The sequence below is a fragment of the Sciurus vulgaris genome (genome assembly GCF_902686455.1).
Source record: "Sciurus vulgaris genome assembly, chromosome: 6".
Classification (NCBI taxonomy): domain Eukaryota; kingdom Metazoa; phylum Chordata; class Mammalia; order Rodentia; family Sciuridae; genus Sciurus; species Sciurus vulgaris.
In genome coordinates, this window is record NC_136466.1 from 34410524 (window position 1) to 34417760 (window position 7237).

A 7237-nucleotide genomic window follows, 5' to 3' on the forward strand; every position below is an offset into this window, starting at 1 on the left:
CTCCCTTAACCCGGAAGCCCCAAGAGTATATATGTAAGCCTCATCTTGTAATAAAGTGGACTTCTCCGGTGACTTGCCAACCGTCTCCATCTTTTATTGGTGCCGAAACCCGGGACGGAGTTAGCCTTCAACGGCACTCCGTTCCTCTGTTGGCAGGCCACCCTCGTCCTCTTGCTCCGGCGCTGGCTCTCGACACTCAACACCGGCTTCGAAAATTCGTAAGTTTCCCCCTGGAAGAGCACACCTTACCTCAGCTATACACGGGAGTACTAGCCATGACTGTCCGGTAGCCTCCCGACGCTGAGTTAAGGGGGGACAACCTCCCACCACGACCTTCATGGTCACAGTGGACCCCTGTGCCCTTCCGTCAGAACACAAAAGAGGCCAATAGAAGACACTTTATGAGGAGTGAGGAGCTTAATCTACCCCCGGGGAACCTCAGTCACCTTTCCTCTCCAACTGCCTAAATCCAGTACTGGTAACCTCATGGCCATCCGGGTTCCTTACCCTTTTGGGAATAGCGATTGAGGTGACGATCTCCATCGGGCTTTCCCTTCCGTTCCGTCTCCGGAACCTCCGGATCCTTCTCAAGGCATTGGGGACGCCCTTTACCTTGTAGATTGATCCCCCTCCGGGTCTCTCTCGAGGCATTGGGGACGCCCTTTACCTCGCAGACTGCTCCCTCCTCGCCCAAGGTCTTCCGCTCCCTACACCCTTCTTCCCTCTAACCATGGGGACCTCCCCATCTTCCCCGGTGGCAGACATGCCCCTCCAGTGTCTCCTCAAAAATTTTGGACCTCTTTCCCTTAAGCCTGACATCAAACCCAAATTATTGACAAAATTCTGATCCAAATCTTTTAAGGGACCTTTTCAACTATTGCCAGCGCCTGAACAAGTGGAAGGAGATCCCTTAAGATTGCTTCCCCATTGTCCTCCCCTCCCCCATCCTCCTCTCTTGATTCTTTTGACCCCGCCGATGAGCCTCCCCCTTATAGGGCCCTTCCTCTCAACCCTATACTCCCGGAGCCACCTTCCTCCCCTCTCCCCCCCCCCCCCGCCGCCTTGGCTCCGGCGCCCATAGCTCCTACACCCACTGCTCCACTTATTTCCTTCAGCCCGCCGCTCACGCGCTCCCATGGACCCCCTCCGGCCCCTCCCACTTTTATGGTCCCATTAAGGGAGGTAGCTGGAGCTGAAGGTATTGTCCGTGTCCACGTCCCCTTCTCCCTGGCTGATTTATCTCAGATGGAGCGCAAATTGGGCTCCTATTCCTCCGATCCTAATTCCAATGGATTTTACAAGCCTACAGCTTAACTTTTAAAGATATATGCTCCTCGCCAACACCCTCCTGACCGAGGAACGGCGACGAGTTTGGGATGCAGCTCAAACTCATGCGAATGAAACACATCGCACAGACCCTACTTTCCCTCTAGGGCCTGGAGCGGTCCCAGAAATCGATCCACAATGGGACTACAATACAAATCAAGGCATACAAGCCCGAGATCGGTTTGCCTCATGTCTCGTTGTGGGCCTAAAGAAGGCAGCCCGCAAAGTAGTTAATTTTCAGAAGGTCCAGGAAATTATCCAAAAAAAGGATGAAACCCCCACTGAGTTTCTAGAGAGGCTTACTCAGGCCCTCAGGCAATATACCACACTGGACCCGGACACAGATGAGGGCCGTCATATCCTTATGACCAGTTTCCTAGCTCAGTCCTACCCCGACATTAAGGCCAAATTAAAAAAAATTGGAACATGGACCGGCAACTCCTCAAAGTGAGATTCTGTCGCTGGCCTTTAAGGTTTTCCATGGGCGAGATGACGAAAAAGAACGCCTAAGGCATAAGGCCAGGCAAACTGATTTACTAATGGTTGCTCAAATGATCAGGGGGACTCCTCATCCTGTTCCCCATTCACAGAAATTCCCGATCCCTACAAGGGCCCCTCCTGGAGCTTGCTTTAAATGTGGAAAAGAGGGTCATTGGTCACGCTCCTGTCCTCAGCCACGGCCCCCCAATAAACCCTGTCCCAAATGTAAACAAACAGGACATTGGGGCTCCGATTGCCCCTTCTCCCGAAGGGGTGAAGGGCCAATCGCTAGAATGCCCCCCTCTTGTCCTCCGATAGTGGGATTAGCTGAAGAGGACTGACGGAGCCCTGGGCCACACCCGACCCTCAATATCACCACTCGCGAGCCTAGGGTAACCCTTGTAGTGGATGGCCGGTCTGTCACCTTTTTATTAGATACAGGAGCAACCTTCTCACTTTTGACAGAGTTCCATGGTGCCACCACTCCTAGTTCCACTCCTATTGTCGGGGTAGGAGGGAAACGCATATATCCACTCAGCCCAATTCAAGGCGTCTATTTCCTTCCCACTTTTCGATGCCTCTACTTCCTTTTTTATGGCCCTATTTCAGGATCCTACCTCCTCACATCCACGTATCTCCCACCCTGTTAACCCCTCAGTTTGGGACACGGACAATCCCTCCATAGCTCAGTGCCCCCCAGTCTCCATCCAATTACGGGACCCTACCAAATTTATTCTTCAGCCTCAGTATCCCTTAACCACCTCTACCCTTCTCGGACTTTCTCCCATTATTTCTGACCTTCTTCACAAAGGATATCTACGTCCCACTCAGTCCCCCTATAACACCCCCATTCTGGGTATAAAAAAACCCAATGGTTCCTACCGTTTGGTACAGGACCTCCGCTCCATAAATGCCGCTGTCAAACCCATCCACCCTCTTGTTCCCAATCCCTACACTCTACTCTCTCTCATCCCAGCTTCTTCCACTCACTTCTCAGTTCTGGACTTGAAGGATGCCTTCTTTTCCGTACCTCTAGACCCTTCCTCACAGGACCTTTTTGCCTTCACATGGACCGACCCCCACACACGACACTCCGAACAGCTCACTTGGACGGTTCTTCCTCAGGGTTTTAGGGACAGCCCACATCTATTTGGACAGACCCTCTCCCATGACCTCAAAAATTTCTACCCCACTTGTCCTCTTTCCACACTTTTGCAGTATGTTGATGATCTCCTTCTCTGTAGCCCTTCTTGGGATATCTCTCAACGGGACACGGCTGCCTTGCTTAACTTTTTGGCCCAACATGGATACAAAGTGACACCTTCTAAAGCTCAAATCTCAGCCTCCCAAGTCACTTACCTAGGGTTCTTACTCACACCACAACATAAATCCATTACTGACAGGAAACAAGCCCTTTCGTCCTGGCCCGTACCTAAAACCAAGGCTGAAATTCTCTCTTTTTTGGGCTTAGCAGGGTATTTCCGTGCTTGGATCCCTAACTTTTCTCTTTTAGCCAAACCCCTTTACGATCTCTCTAAAGGAGACCCAAATGAACTACTCCCCTCCTCTCCTAAAACGCCTTTTAATAACCTACGTCTCAAACTCCTATCCGCCCCTGCATTACACTTACCAGATTTAACAAGGTCCTTTCTTCTCTATGTTCATGAAAATCAGGGACAGGCCCTAGGGGTACTGGGACAAATGCAGGGCCCCACATTTGCCCCAGTAGCCTATTTATCAAAACAACTTGACCCCACAGTAAACTTTTAAACTTACTTTTGGAGCCCCCTTAACTATATGCTCTCCACACCATCTAAAGGATCTCCTAGCTTACGAGTCCCTGCATACTTTACCCCCCTCACGAGTTTTAGCCCTAATTACTTCCTTTTTAGAAAACCCTTCTATATCCTTTCAATCCTGTTCTCCTCTCAACCCAGCCACTCTTCTTCCTGTTCACCCTACCCCAGAGCCTCCACTTCACAACTGTCTAGAAAGATTACAATCCTTAACTCATTCTCCCTCTACCATTGTCGAGGGCCCCTTACCCCATGCGGATCACAATTGGTTCACGGATGGATCCTCATATAGAAGTCCAACAGCCCCCAAAGCTGGTTATGCCATAGTCTCCCTAACAGCCACTATAGAAGCCCAACCTCTCCCTCCGGGTACCACCAATCAGCAAGCTGAACTTATCGCGGCAACTCGAGCATGCATTCTGGCCGAAGGGAAAACCCTAAACTTATACACCGACTCTAAATATGTGTTCCACACACTCCTCTCCCATTCGGCAATATGGAAAGAGAGAGGATTTATGACAACTCGTGGGAACACCATTACCAATTCTGACCTAATTCACAAGCTATTACAAGCGTCCCAACTACCCACACGGCTCGGAATTATCCACTGTAAAGCCCATAAGAAGGACAACTCTCCTTCTACACAAGGAAACCGATTAGCTGATACTGCTGCCAAGAACGCGGCATTTAGCGAGTCATCTGAGACCCCACCCCCCATTCTTCACTTGTCCTCTCCCAGTCCAATCCCGGACAAGAAACTTCTCTTTCAAATGCTGCATGACTTGTTTCACTCCAGTCCTCAAAGTCTGTCTCGTTTCTTACAATCCTTCTTTCCTCTCACATCCCAAGATAGAGAAATGCTAAAACAACTTTCTCAAACTTGTGTTATATGCCAAAGAACCAACCCTAACACCACTACAGTTCCTTACCCATATCCCTCACATCAAGCCCGCGGTTCCATTCCGGCGGCAGACTGGCAAGTTGATTTCACACACATGCCTCCTGTTCGCCGACACCAGTACCTCCTAGTTTTCCTAGATACCTTTAGTGGCTGGATTGAGGCATTTCCTACTACCAACAAAAGGGCCTCCACTGTCGCCAATCACCTCCTTACCTCCATTATCCCACGCTTTGGGATGCCTACCTCCCTTCAATCGGACAACGGACCGGAATTCACAGCTCAAGTAATCCAATCTCTCTCTCAATCTCTAGCCTTACCCTGGCATCTACACTGCCCATATCGTCCCCAGGCCTCAGGTAAGGTTGAGAGAGCAAATCGGTCCATAAAGGAGACTCTCACCAAACTTTCCCTAGAACTCCACTTAGACTGGATTCGCCTCCTCCCTCTGGCACTCTTTAAAGTACGCTTACTTCCAAAGAAACCTACCAATTTGTCCCCTTTTGAGGTGATGTATGGAAGATCTCCTGTACCCCCCGGAATCGTTCCTACCTCCCTAAACATCCCAAATACCCTCAGCCTTCCTCTCCTTTCTCACCTTAGAGCTGAACTTTGGAAACATCAAGACTGGTTACTTCCCCGTCCTCTTGCAACCTCCCCTCCTCCCTCCTTGAACCCAGGGGATCTTGCCTATTATACTCCACCAACCACACCCATACCCAGTAATCCTTAGTACCCCCACCGCAGCTAAACTCATCCTACCTTCTAACGAGACCACTCCTTGGATCCATATTTCCAGGTTAAAACCCTGCCCAGCTGACCAAGGAGACTCATCCCCTACTCCTCTGCATCCTGACCCTATAAATACGGGCAAGCCGAACATCTACACCAGTTCCGTGGATCCCTCTAATCCTTTGAAACTCCGTCTCTCGCGCCTCTCACCCATTCAGGAGGAATGATAACTTCCTACCTTTCTGCTTTTTTCCCCTTCTTTTCCCTGACCCTAGCTGGATTTGGTCCACCTGTCAACAAACTGGAACCCTGTGCAACTTGCAAAGGGGCCTCATCCCCGGGAGCAGTGACCACCACAGGGAAAAATTATGTAGTTGCCTCCCTCTATTAGGTCCTCTTATTGGAGTTCTTTGCATCATTTTCTTCCTCCCCTGTCTCATAAGGTTCGTTAGAGACCAAGTACAAAAAATTTCTAACCAAGCCTTTAACCAGCTTCTCCTCAGGAACTATCAACTGCTACCTACTGGGAACAACGCCTGGTGACGTCCTGCTATGATGGACTTCCCCCAACTTCTTCCAAGGTTAATATCCTTTCTACGGACCTTGGACACTGATGCATGGCTCCTCCACCCGACTAATGACTACAATGAATTCCTAGACCAAATTGAGGACTTATGGCTCCAAGGGAGTTTTATGGACTTTACGGGGGACGAAGTAATCTGACATGGCTTATTATACAATATAATAGCCAACACTTTGTTCTCCCCTCACAACCAACCCCCCCTGCCCTGGGCCCCTTGACGACGCCCCTGATCAGCAAGAAGCAGCCAGATTGAAAATCAACGTCCCGAATTCCCATAAACCAAAGAGGGGGGAATGTAAGGTTCCATATGCAGTCCGATCCACACCAAAGATGGCCCCTGAGCGGCTTCTTCTTCCCATAAGTCTCGGCTTCCCACCACCTATTTTCCCACCGGCGGCAAGCCGGACCAATCAGAAACCCACACGTCACTTTCTCACTTAACCCGGAAGCCCCAAGAGTATATATGTAAGCCTCATCTTGTAATAAAGCGGACTTCTCCGGTGACTTGCCAACCGTCTCCATCTTTTAAGGAACTTGATCCGCTATCCAGGGTGGGAGACTTAACAGGATTCTTGCTAAAACTGGGCTTGGCAGTTACAAGGAAGCAAGAATTAAGACAGGTAGTCAGTATAGATAGGTAATCAGGTCGTAGTGTGAAAATAGAAGCAGGCTTGGGTCCTGGAAGTTGGAGACTAGCCCTGGGAGGCTGGAATGTTCAAGCGGCCAGAGCCTTTTTTTGGGGGGGGGGGGGCGGTGGAGGGGCTGGAGGGTGTTGGTGATTGAACCCAGAGCCCCGTGCATGCTAGGCAAAGCACTCTATCGACTGAACTACATCGCCAGCGCCTTCAAAGCCCTTTGATTACCAAGATTACCAGCCTATTCTGTCCCTTCTAGAAGGTTGTTAATGAAGTACCCTCTGAGGAGACAAGGAGCTTCTAATTAATGCCCCCTGGGCTGCTGCACCCTTCCTGCGATGAGTCCACCTTGGCCCTTCTAGTTAGAAGAGGGCTCTAGGACACTGGGTAAAGTTTGGTTCTGGACATGGTATTTGTCACAGCAAAGAGGCAGAGAAACTTAGCAGTTATTTTTAGAAAACCAAATTTTACAACCTAAGGCATCATTTTTCTACACTAAAACGTCAAACACTTCAGCAATTTCCAAAGTGTCAGATCTGTTGCAACTACCTCAATGCTGGGCACATATTTAACTGAAGGGTTTTACTAGCTTTTCACACAGTGATAATTTTGAAGTTCTCAGAGAATTGCCTGACACTGAACTATGGAACTGGATATACTAACTATGGTTCATGGAGTGGCCACCATGTACCTTACCTACTCCTTGGCAAAGGTTCCTCTGGGCTCCCCCTCATTTTAAAGGAAAAGTCAGACTTGGCCAAGGATGTCTATCCTCACTGCCCTCCGA

General features: G+C 49.7%; 1 protein-coding gene and 1 pseudogene across 2 annotated transcripts in view; one reads left to right on the forward strand and one right to left on the reverse strand.

The window, feature by feature from the left end:
* Positions 1-7237, reverse strand: part of LOC306663696 (platelet-activating factor acetylhydrolase IB subunit alpha-like) — a 428586-nt pseudogene that overhangs the window by 412490 nt on the left and 8859 nt on the right. The window lies entirely within an intron of this gene.
* Positions 1-7237, forward strand: part of ZNF879 (zinc finger protein 879) — a 261034-nt gene that overhangs the window by 124185 nt on the left and 129612 nt on the right. The window lies entirely within an intron of this gene.